Source organism: Ischnura elegans (assembly GCF_921293095.1).
Source record: "Ischnura elegans chromosome 13 unlocalized genomic scaffold, ioIscEleg1.1 SUPER_13_unloc_1, whole genome shotgun sequence".
NCBI classification, from domain to species: domain Eukaryota; kingdom Metazoa; phylum Arthropoda; class Insecta; order Odonata; family Coenagrionidae; genus Ischnura; species Ischnura elegans.
In genome coordinates, this window is record NW_025791657.1 from 11,156,962 (window position 1) to 11,170,386 (window position 13,425).

Below are 13,425 nucleotides of genomic sequence, written 5' to 3' on the forward strand. Positions count from 1 at the left end.
TTCTACCGCCGGTTGGCTGATGGGAACTTTGACGAGAGGAAAGCGCAGCTACTGTGTTCTCATGCTAAAAATTGATCGCGAATAGTGAAACAAACGAAAGTCGAAATTGACAAATGGAGTGTGAAGTAAGGTCAAAGATTTATTTAAGCCGTGTCCCAACTCGTTAGCCATTAGGCATCGTGTATTTAAAAGTCAGCACGGATTTATCCCCTAATGAACGCGAGCTAATAATTAAAAAATATAGGATGACTAAAGCCGCCACGAAGGAAGCGTTCAGGAATGCTTTCACGTATTTTAAAAGAAAAACACTATTAGAGCAGTTACAGAATAACCCAAAAGCATTTTGGTCATATGGTAGGGAAGTTCAAGGTAAACGATCAACCGTATGTTCGCTGAGAAACGAAAATGGAGATGTGTTGACAAGCAGTTACGATAAAGCCAATTTATTAAATTCCTACTTATAGAGCGTGTTCACGGAGCCTTCCGGAAACTCTCCCGAGACCGATGACAATCCCTGTATACATAAGATGCCAGCTATTGACATTAGTACTCTCGGAATAGAAAATATATTGAAATCGCTTAGTCCAAATAAATCACCTGGTCCAGACGGAATCCCTTCTCACGTATATAAAGAACTAGCCTCAGAAATTGCCCATTAGTCGCAGTTAATATTCAGTAAATCCATCAAGCAACACGAAGTACCTAATGAATGGAAAATCGCTAATGTAACGCCAAAATTTAAAAGTGGAGACAAGGAACAGCCATCTAATTACAGTCCGATATCTTTAACGTCCATCTCTTGCAAAGTCCTTGAACACATCGTAGTCAGCTCGGTAATGAAACACCTAGACGCGCAAAACTCATTAATGGGAACTGAAAATGGATTCAGGAAAAGCAGATCGTGCGAAACTCAGTTAGCGCTTTTCGCCCACGATATTTTAGTCTCCGGGGAAGACAACATTCCAGTAGACACGATTTTTCTTGATTTCAAAAAGGCATTTGATAAAGTACCCCACGGAAAGTTAATAATAAAACTGAAATCTTATTGTCTAGACGAAGATGTCATTTCCTGGATTAGAGAATTTTTGAGCGACCGCGTCCAAAGAGTAGTATTAGACGGTGCAGTCTCCAATGAGGTTAGAGTCACTTCTGGCGTTCCTCAGGGTAGTGTCATTGGCCGACTCCTATTCCTTCTTTATATAAACGACATTGGCGAAGTAGTGCAGAGTAAGTTACGATTATTTGTAGACGACGCTGTAGTTTACAGAGATCCCGTTCCAGCAAAGATATAGATGAACTAACGAATGACCTTGCTGCTATCCAAGCTTGGTGCGATGCTTGGCAGTTAGAATTAAATTTGGAAAAATGCGTCGTAATGAATTTCTGGAAGAAGAATAACTCCCTACAGCGTAACTATATCATTCGGGGCACCCAGTTAAAGGCAGTTGAATCCGTGAAATATCTAGGGGTTAGACTCAATAATGATCTATCGTGGAATAAACATATTCGAGAAATAACTGGTCAAGCTAATCGTAAAATGGGTTTTGTTAAAAGAATATTAGGAAAGTGCGAGGACAGAGTGAGAGAAATAAGCTACTTTTCCCTCGTTAGACCACATTTGGGATATACTGCCAGTGTTTGGGACCCTCATGAAAAAGGCTTAATAACAGAGTTAGAACGCGTGCAAAGAAGAGCTGCCAGGTATGTGAAAGGTCGTTACGATAGTCTTGTTAGTGTAACTGACCTCTTAGATAAACTCGGATGGGAATCTCTGTCGGACCGTAGATTGAAAAATAGACTAAATCTTTTAGATAAATTCAAGAGCAGAGTCTTTTCTGACGAAGTTAACCATATCTTACGGATGCCAACGTACTACGGAAGATAGGATCATATAAATAAAATAAGAGAGATAGATTGCAGAACAGACAGATTCCGAATGTCATTTTTTCAACGATCGATAAGAGATTATAACGGCAGCAATAGAACTCGTAAATAGATTGCATGACTTGTAGTGTAGCCTACTAACCTATGTAAAACTTAATGCACGTTTCTGAATTTCTATTCTGTATTCTATTTCTAACAGCATATAGTAGTATAGTTTGTTATTATACGGGACGTTTTTTGCACGGTGTGGTGTGCATGTGGGAGTCCAAATGCATGCTGCATGCTGGTGATTGATCACCCCCTGCCAAACACCCTAGAGGTGGCTCGCAGGGTATTATGTAGATGTAGATGTATTTAGCCAGCCAGATTCTGGACAGCCAACCACAAGGGAGCATGAAGTGGGACATCCTTACGCAGGTGCTGCCATCTACTGGGCACTAGGCCAATGCAAAACAAAAGATTTTTTAAGGTCTTACCATGGGATCACCACTTTCGCCCATACTAGCCGAGATTTTCATGGACCACCTAGAAGAAAAACTATTCAAGTGACACCCACAGTATTGCCAAAACATTTTCTACTGGTTCAGATACGTCGATGACATTTTGTACTGCTGGACCGGCACCAACAGACAGCTAGATAGTTTTCTCCAGCTCATTAACTCACTACATAACTCTATAAAGTTTACAATGGAATTGGAAGTTGACAAAAAATTAAATTTCTTAGATTTGTCTGTGGAAATTCAAAAACAAAACCATGCCTTTTCAATATACAGAAAACCTACTTTCACAGATCAGGTCATCCCAGCGGATTCATGTCACCCTATTTCACACAAACTAGCTGGTTTTCATTCCCTAATCCATAGATTAATCAACATTCCTTTGAATAATAATCACTACCATCAAGAACTCCTGACCGTCCAGTCAATAGCAATTAACAATGGATACACTGTGGAACTCATCGACTCTTTGCTTGCAAAGAAAAGAGGACAACAAGCAGTGAACCTCAACACCTCTCTCTCCCCACAGCAGACAAGTGACCCCGTAAATGGTGCAAAATTCCCTTCATCAAAGATCTCTCCTACAAGATTGCCAACCAAATCCCTAAGGAAAAATTCAGAGTTTCCTTTTACACCCCCACATCATTATCCCAACTCTTGTGTAAACACAAAGACCTATTCGAAAGTGAAAAACTGAGTGGTGTATACGAGATTAAGCGTTGCGAGTGCCATGCGCAATATATAGGTCAGACAGGAAGAGATTTCAACACGAGATTCAATGAACATAGGAAGTGCGTCGCCCATAGTAACCCAACTTCGAAGGTGGCCAAACACATCATTGAGAGCGGCCACAATCCAAACTTCACAACCGTAGTTCTCGATTAACATACCAAAAGGAGGAAATTAGACGCCTTGGAACAATTAGAGATCCACCAACGTAAAAATTCCCAGGTTTCCCTTTTCAACGACAACCTCTACCTTTCAAAATGGCCCTTGCTTTCCATTGAGTTCCAATAGTGCGTTTCCCAGAAGTGTTACAATCCCTTCTCCCCCTCCTGTCGCCCATTCGACGTGAATGAGATCCCACAAGAACCATACAGTGAATCCTAACCGCCGACCCCACGCTCCCCACCTAAACACTAGGGCGGATCGGAAAAATTGATTTTTTTCAAATTCAGGGAAGGTCGAAATTCGAAAAATATAATATTTTATGGTCATTCCCTATAGATTTTGCCGAGTTGATGCCCTTTTAGTCACAGGTGTCGGACAATACCGGAATAGAAGTGCATATCCAAAGTTCGCACACCTTTATAGCCACTCGAGAGGACTCTTCATAGACCGTCTAAGGCTCCTTTCCTGCGTTCTCGGATCTAAAAATATTTCATCACTTCTCTAAATGCTGGTCACATCGATTTTCTTTATCGCCGACGAGGCGCCAAATAAGGGACAAGTCGTCTCACGACGCATCCTTTTTTACTTTCTACCAACTTCCGATTTATATTATCCAAGGTGAACGCCCTCCTAGAAGCACACGCGGGATGAATTTTGCAGTATTCAAGGCGTGGGAGGGGGAGAAGCGAGCGGGGAGGGGAAGGGATCGGCCAGCCGATCTTGTATCCGCCACGCTGCGTGGGCGTTGGAATATTTTCTTCGCGGAAGCGGACTCAAATTAGGCATTTTGTGGCTAAACGGTGGCAGATACGTAAAAATGCACGAAAATTTTGCCCTAAATGAGCATCAACTCGGCAAAATCTATAGGGAATGGCCATAAAATATTATATTTTTCGAATTTCGACCTTCCCCCCCTAAATTGCATTTGAGCGAGGGTCAGGGGTTCAACTAGAGGTCTCAAATTTTTCAAGCCTTATTTTTGATCGGTCCCACAACTTTTTTCATTGGGCCAGATGGATTTGAAAAAAATCGATTTTTCCGATCCGCCCTACTACACACCCTCAGAAGAACGCGTTCTCGAGGACCCTACTAATCCGCACGGCAGCCTACGGGTACAGACGACGTCTTTCCCCCCCCCCTTCCACACCATTCACCGATGGCCCTCGGAAACATCACCCGAGGATAAGAAGACCGCCACGTGTATTCAAATGCTTTAATTTCTATGTTCAAATTTTGTTAACCCTGGAAAAAACCCTTTAATTCCAACCTTTTTACCTCCTCTGGTTTTTCCACTCTCCCCTCCCCCCCCCCCCCCACGCCTTGCACTTCTACCCATTCCAGCTACCTTCTTGAGGACTTTCCACCCCATTTCTCCTCTCTCAGTTGTACCTTGAAAATGATGTAGTAACATCGAAACTCGAGTCGAATTAAATTTTATTTTTGTGGAAAATTGCAACTCAGTGTTTCATTATGAATCAATTCCACTCCATCTCGCTTGATTCTCCGAATTTTATTCCAAAGAAAACTCAAACAGCATCTTGTATATGCTACGTACGAAACGTAAATCCTTTCTTTTTCACGCAATCTTTCACATGCCTCACTCATTCCTACATATTTATCTCCAAGAAATACCAAGCCGTACACCAGATATTGTTAATGGACTTACCTACAATTTTTATTGCAGTACTTTGACAAACATATCCTTTGGAAAAGGAAATACGAAAATATTTCAACAGCTTACCCCCTTTCACCTCATAACATATATCGTCACTATTAATGGAGAATTGCATAGTGACTTCACATGCTGGTAAATCAGAATGCAATTAGTAGGTACGATCTTTTTCTCTCTTTTGACTGCCAAATAAGAAACTTGGATGTTCTTCTAATTCAAACTCTTTGTAAACACCGTCACATTTTGAATTCGTTGATGAAGTCAGTAAAACCAGGCAATAATAGATTTCTCTACCTACACTCCTGCTTCACCTCTTTCCTTTCCTCCGACATGTAATTCTAATTCTAGTATTTTTCACCAACTCACGTTGGCTGGCACAGATCATAAAAAACGCCTCCTCCGGCACAAATAGGGGTTGAGCACACGATCTCCGACTGCAGTCCACAAAATAGACAATTATTTATTGGATGGTGATTATTATATAACTTGAGAGGTTTGTAAGGATCTCGTAGCGTATTACCAAAGAATACGTCGAATAGCATGAAAACGGTGATCCGCTCCGGATTTATCACTGGTCTTATGGAAATATTTCACTTATTAAATTGTTATTATGGTGTTGAAAATACTGGAAATTGATTGCTGATATTGTAGATACGGATAAAAACGGAGGATGCTGCGCTTGGTCGATTATTTCTTCTCTATTATATCATTGGGTACTTCAGCATTTCAAAACATCCGCCATTTTCAACAATCTAAACTTAATGTTAACCTTTTACCCAAGGGAAATCCATGGTTTAGCTTGACTACCACTTTAACGCTCAGATTTGACTTAAACATCGATTATAAAACAGAATTTTCGGACTTTACCGATGCTTCGCTTAAACTCCAGTTTAACCAGACATTATAAAACCAGCCCTTAGAGTATCCAAGTGCATGTCAAGTATGACGGCACTTCACGCTGAAATGTGGAAATAACATGATTGGAAGTCGGCTTCCATGTAAAAAAATGGGGAAACATCAGATGCAGCTGCATTGCAGTAAAAGATTTCCATGCAGAAACATGTAATTTCCCATGGAAATCATGGAAAAAATGATAAAAGCAGGATTTTTTAAACACAAAACGTGTGAAGAAATTGTGAAAAAATTGCTTCACACATGAATCAACCCCGGGACGACCGAATCGTACATGGGCACTGTTATGTTGGCAGCCTGCGTGCTGTGAGTAGTGTTATGTTGGCAGCCTGCGCGCTGTGAGTCATGTGGGCAGCCTGCGCGCTGCTGGGTGTTACGGCCGGGCAGAGTGCTGTTCGGGCGGTTGACGAGTTGAGAGAGGTCGCAGTCATTCGTTACTCATGTCTGTGAGACCCAAAGTGAAATAAAGTCTAAAAGCCAAAGAGTAAGATTGTTCTTCTTGTAGACAGCTTCCTTCGATATAATATCTGGCGACGAGGAAAACTGGCGAACGTGTGCTATCTTTCAACAGTAATATCCATGTTAAGAGAGCGGGATTGTAATTGAGGTTTTTTAGTCATGTCGAAACCTCCTATATTTGAACCCGGAATCGAGGACTTTGATTCCTTCGTGGAAAGACTTGAGTTATTCTTTCTCATAAATGGCACCGAAGACAGACTCAAGAAAGGTCATTTCTGTGTGAATCTGAATCCGGGCGTTTATGCGGAGTTAAAAATTTTATTAGCTCCAGTAGATTTCGCTAAGGCTACATATGATCAGTGTGTGCAGGCTTTGAGTACTAGGTATAAAAAGATAAGTAAGGTTATACCTGAGCGTTACAAGTTCAATTCTCGTAAGCAACAATCAGGGGAATCCTTACAAGACTACGTTTCTGAGATCAAGCGTTTATCAACGAAGTGCAACTATGGCTCGTTCCTGGATCAAGCATTGCGTGACAGGCTGGTGTCGGGTCTACGGAACACGTCTATGGTGAGTCGTCTATTATCAGAGAAGGACACAATGTCATTCGACGAGGCTTGCAGTATTATTTTCGAGATGGAAGCGGTAGAGCAGTCAACATTGGTGATGGCCGGTTCGAGTTCTGACTCTTTTATGGTTTCCTCCAAGTCTGAGGGTTCGCCTTCATTTGAACGTGTTGCCGCGAGGAAGAGTTTTCGTTCTCCCGTGAGGTCGACGTCATACCAGTCGAGGAGGGGGTCATCGCCGAGGCGAGGGTCTCCATTCCGGGGGCGTTCGCCATCACCTAGTCTACGCTCGGAAGGAGGTCAGAAGAAGAGGTGCCGGTATTGCTATTCCAGACATACTCCAGATAAGTGTCCAGCTAATAAGTGGTTGTGTTACAATTGTGAATGTCAAGGTCATACAGCTGAATTCTGTGGCAAGCAACAAGTGAATTTTGTTGTTACTGGAGTCAATGTATCTGTGAATGTGTTAAAGTCTCAGTCTGATTCATTATTTGTGAATATTGTTATTAACGGTAAATCTGTGCGGTTCCTTGTTGATACTGGGAGCTCTATTTCGATTTTGAGTTATGATGTTGCAAAGGAATTGCAGTTATTGTCGAAAATTTTGCCCTACTATGGTACTATAAAAGGTGTTGGGAATCACTTATTAGATGTGATTGGAAAGTGTGAGGTTAGTATTTGTTACGGCAAGTTGAGTACAATATTTTCCGCTGTAATTATAAGAAATGTATCATGTCCTGCTATACTGGGTCGCGATTGGCTGTCAGTATTAGCACCAAATTAGGGTTACCTCATTTGTATTACCTCATTTGTATAATGAGGGTGAGGTTGGTCTAATAAGTAGACAGGAAACTTGTATGTCCGTGCGGTCTAGCATAGAAGAGTACGTTCAGTCCTTGTCAGTGAAATTTCCTAAAGTATTTTCTAAACAGAGTAATGATAAACCAATTGAAAATATTAAGGTTAATCTAAATTTGAAAGAAAATGTTCCTCCTGTTTTTCATAAAGCATATACGGTTCCTTATGCATTGAGAAATGAAGTAGGCCTTGAGTTAGATAGATTAGAGTCTAAAGGCATAATTACTAAGGTGAAAACGTCTGATTGGGCAAGCCCTTTGGTTCTTGTTCCTAAAGGTAATGGAAAGATAAGATTGTGTGCCGATTTCAAGGCAACTTTGAATAAGTTTTTGAAGGTGGATCAACACCCTATGCCTATACCTGAGGATATTTTTAATCAGTTTACTGGCTGTACGGTGTTTTGTAGGCTAGACTTAACTGAGGCTTACTTGCAATTAGAAGTGCATGAAGCTAGTAAGGATTTTCTAGTTGTTAACACAATACGAGGTTTGTACAGATTTAATCGTTTGTGTTTTGGTCTGTCTCCTGCATGTGCAATTTTTCAGTCTGTTATTGACTCCATTTTAGTAGGAATTGATCATGTGGCACCATACTTAGATGATATTTTAATTGGTGGTAAAGATCTGGCTACTTGTAAGGAAGTTTTGAATAAGGTCATGATAAGATTAGAGGAATATAATGTCAAACTGAACGTACAGAAATCTGAATTTTTTGTCAACTCTCTATTGTTTTTGGGTTTTGAGCTGTCAGGTAAGGGTAAAGTTCCTTCTGCCACCAAGATTGAGAAAATTTTGTCAATGCCCCCACCTGAGAATTTGACACAGTTAAAAGCCTTTGTTTCTATGTTCAATTACTACAGAAATTTTGTTCACATGTGTCCTGACATTTTGGAACCATTCCATAAACTTATGAGGAAAGATGAACCATGGGTATGGTCTTCGGAGTGTATGATTGCCTTTTCCAAATGTAAAACAGCTTTATCTGAAGCTTCTATGCTTGTTCTGTATGATCCAAGCAAAGAGTTAATTTTGTCGGTGGATTCCAGCTCCTTTGGGGTTGGTGCCATCCTAAGTCAAATTGAAAATGGTGAGGAGCGGCCTATTGCTTTTGAGTCAGCTACCTTAAATCAGTCCCAGAGGAACTATTCTCAGTTAGATAAGGAAGCATTGGCGATAATTTTTGGTGTAAAAAAGTTTCATAAGTATTTGTGGGGGAGGAAATTTACAATTTTCAGTGATCACTTGCCACTGAAAACAATTTTTGGGGAACAAAAAAAAATTCCAGTTATGGCTTCTTCTCGATTAATAAGATGGGCTACCACTTTATCGGCTTATAACTACTCTCTGGTACATAAAAAAGGAACTTTGATTCCTCATGCAGATGTATTGTCGCGTTTACCATCTTCAGATAGCATAAATGATAAGGAAGTGTTGTTTACATACTTGTCCACTCCCATGTTAGATTTAGATGAAGTGAGTGAGCACACTCGCAATGATAAGTTGATGAGCAGAGTCTTGGAGTATGTTTTAAAAGGTTTTCCAAATTCTTGTGCAGATGAATTGAAGGTTTATGAACGAAATAAGTGCGCCTTATCTGTAAGTAACAATTGTTTATTTTTTGGTGACCGAATTATTGTGCCTAAGAGTTTAAGACAGAAAGTATTAGAGATAATGCATTTTAATCATGCGGGTGTTGTACGATCCAAATTATTGGCACGTTCATATGTGTGGTGGCCTGGATTAGATAATGATATTTATAACAAAATAGCAACCTGTGACATTTGTCAGTCAACAAGGAATAGAGCAAATAACAAGTACCGTCAATCGTGGCCATTGGCTCATTTTCCTTGGGAAAGGGTTCATGTGGATCTATTTGATTTTTGTGGAAATAAATATTTGATAGTGTGTGATGCATATTCGAAATGGATCGAATGCTTTATTTTGAGGTATAGGTGTGATTTCAATGCGGTATTGTCCAAGTTGGCTGAAGTTTTTTCAAGATTTTCCTTTCCAAAGACTATTGTATGTGATAATGGACCACCATTCAGTTCTCATTGCATGAAGAATTTTTGCTACAATAAGGGGATTAAACTGATTTTCACTCCTCCATATTCTCCGCAATCAAATGGGCTGGCTGAGCGTAGTGTCCAGACCTTCAAAAATTTGTTATCAAAATTTCATTTACAAAAGAGACACAGAAACGAAAATGTTATCACTGAAGAACTGTTACTTGACTGTCTATTTGCTTATAGGTCTACACCGTCCTCGGTGACGGGAAAATCACCGATGTCGATGTTGTTAACATATGAGCCAAATGTTCCTTTGTCGGGTCTCAAAAAAAAACTTACATTTAAGAGTGGTTTAATTGATGAAAAGGTCACAGAACACAGGAAATCATTCAAAATATTTGAGGTAGGCCAAGTAGTATGGGTTAACCCTAATAAAAAGCAAGAATTTGGTGTCAAATTCGAATTGGGAAAGGTTATAGAGAAGGTTAGCAATTTTGTTTATATAGTAAAATTGTCCAATGATGTTGTGGTTAAAGTACATGTAAATCAGCTCAGAGAATTTTATGATAATGCCCAGCTACGCAATTCTCTGGCGGCCAAAGTTCGCAATTTGCAAACTAGTGGTGGTGAGAGTGAGCAATGTGAGGTGAATGATTATAAGGAGACACAAAACGAATTGCGGAGGTCTGGACGAGTCATAAGGAAACCGAATAGGTATTCCGACTCGAACTTTGCTTAAATTTGTATTAGCTTGAATCTGGGATATGCCCATTATTATTGTAGTAATGTCTTTTGTTAAGTATTCGGTGTTAAGTCATTTCTTATCTAGTCAGTCTGTTAAAATATAAACCAATCTTGTCATTTGTTTTATTGTATCTTTTGTCAGGTCGACAGTTATCATGTCGATTGTCATTTTGCTATTGTTTCATTATTTATCAACTAAGAGGGGAGAGTAGTGTTATGTTGGCAGCCTGCGTGCTGTGAGTAGTGTTATGTTGGCAGCCTGCGCGCTGTGAGTCATGTGGGCAGCCTGCGCGCTGCTGGGTGTTACGGCCGGGCAGAGTGCTGTTCGGGCGGTTGACGAGTTGAGAGAGGTCGCAGTCATTCGTTACTCATGTCTGTGAGACCCAAAGTGAAATAAAGTCTAAAAGCCAAAGAGTAAGATTGTTCTTCTTGTAGACAGCTTCCTTCGACATAATAGGCACTATGACCATTGGACTATGACACAATTTATCAGAGGCGCTGTTTACGTGGCAAAATGTTTGCCCTGTAAATGTTTAACAGCGTCTTTTGTTTAAAAATTGGTTATATAACCCCACGTGGAAGTATATTTGTGGTCAGCATACCACATACTAGACCAATACAAAGTTTTATTGAAATCCGAGACCCAATTTTTGAACACTCCCCTAGTTAGCTTCGATACTCGGTATCAATACTTAATTTACCACTTGCATAATAGAAAACTACATGCAATTTGCTCCTCTTCCTATTGCCTCTCATTTAACAATAGATTTTCTTCACTAATCGAAATGTAAAAGACAAAACTCTCAGGGAACTCAACCAATACCAATGAATACTTATCAACCCTTTTGTGCCAACCATCAGGTTGACCCAATGGGCAACAGGGTGCCTCGTAGTTGCCACTTTTATTTAGGAGCAAAACATAATACCTGCCAAAAGTTGCGTACCCGGGTAACTATTACAGATATGGTTTTTTAAAATCTGTTAATATCATCTGTTCGCAATTCTGTCTTGAAATTTCGAAATTTTCAACAAAAATGTTAAAAATGTAAATAAATTAAATTTGGTTTTAGCAAGCACTCATTTTTTCCAATAATGTATAACATTGGTCTTTCCTTGATATTTTAGATCAAACACGATAGCTAAATTCCTTCCAATTAGCGAGAAATTGACATTTTCTCGTGTCCCCGAAAGCAGTTTTGTGGGTAGGCAACCCGAAACGCACAGTCTCATTTTACGCTATGCATGCGATAAATGACGCGAAATTGAGATGCTGTTTCTGTCAAAACGTATAAACCATGTCTGAAGTTGACAAGGGTAGTCACTAGGAAGAGTTTATGCTCTTTTATGCCATCGCCGAGTGTATGCATTCAGGCCCAGCCCATCACTCCAATTAGAGAGACATTAGGGCAAGTCCTAGGCAATTACCCTCCCACTCCTTTACCATCATCCTCACCACAGAAATCCATTGGGAAGTGGTTATATTACCATTGGTTTTTGCAATGATATATTTTGTTGCATACTACAATTTGTTAATCATTTATATTAATTCTTTGTTCTGTTTTGTGCTTAAGAAACTATTTAATGAAATTTTAGCATTAAAATGACAGAGTTCTGGAGTAAAAGTCTTAGTACCTTGAGTTCACCAACTTTGCTGTTATTAGCACTAGAAATTTGTTTAAAATTCAACAATGCTAAAAAATATCAGTAACTCATTTATAAGAGTAAATTATAGAGAAAAATATGAGCAATGTTTTAATACCAAGGTAACTCCACCCCAAAAGAGAACTCAGCACAGAGAGATTTCATATATTCTTAATCTACTTGTAGCCTGGAAAACATTTTCCTATTGTAGGCACCGGTAGGAAAGGGTAAATGTTTTTGGCAAAGCACTGTATCACATGACCGTAGATGCCTTCTTGTTGGTATGATGCCATCCTTGTGTCCAGCCTTCATTTTGCTATAGCATTACATGCTTTTTTGAAAGATTGGAAAGTTGAAAAACAACATCGAGATACCTAGAAGCTTTCATGGACAAAATAGCTGAAGAGAGAATTGAGGAAGCATGAACAATTCATGTAAGTCCACTACCCCGCAGTGGCTAACTTTCTATAAATAGACAGTGATTGCATCATCAATACTGAGATGACTAGAGTAAAAGCATGTGGGCAAGTAAACAATTACACAGTAATTAAAAATCGCATTACAAAAATTTATAAATATTTACAAATAACCTGTGAGGCTACATCATTAACAAAAACTTTTTTCCAGCACAGGAATTTGGGTTACAAAAAAGTATGCACTACTCATGAAATTAAGATGAATCCCAAAAACTATAGTATATCCCAAGAGACGTCAGTGACTATGTAACGTAGAGCACAATACACTTATTGGATAATGATTTAAATCTGTAAGTCAAAACAATAAACATATTTCAGATAAAACATATTTTTCCATGTTTTGACCTTGGCGATAAGACCCATGAAGTCTCTCCGATTTTGCAATATGAAAACTCCTCATAAAAACTTACTAAAACTATAGTAGCCTTTTTCAGCAGGACATCTCAATTAACATCTCCTTTTTGAATTTAGCTTCAAAGGAGATTAGGTTACCATCACAGAGTAGCATAAATAATCATAATATGCACCCAGCATGGGTATCACCAGATGAATACAGAAAGAAAGCTGTTTCCTGGGGCCTAGAGTCATTTAAATACCAATTCATCTCGGCGCCTTCTGCATAATCTGCTCAATAGAAGCTATTCACATAGCATGACTGGGCCAAGGTGTTTCATGAATGTGCAACATAAATGTACGCTACTGATTACTTTTCACATAAATCATGTTCAATGAGTGAATGTATTTGGTTATTATTTTAAAATTCTAGGTGAGGAAATAAAACTGTAATGCCATAAAATTGCATAGGCAAGCACCATCA

The 13,425-nt window shown here is 39.5% G+C and overlaps 1 protein-coding gene across 2 annotated transcripts in view; it reads right to left on the reverse strand.

Moving 5' to 3' along the window:
• The window catches only part of LOC124172039, a 45,938-nt gene that overhangs the window by 10,969 nt on the left and 21,544 nt on the right, over positions 1–13,425 (reverse strand). The gene's annotated exons all lie outside the window — the stretch shown is intronic.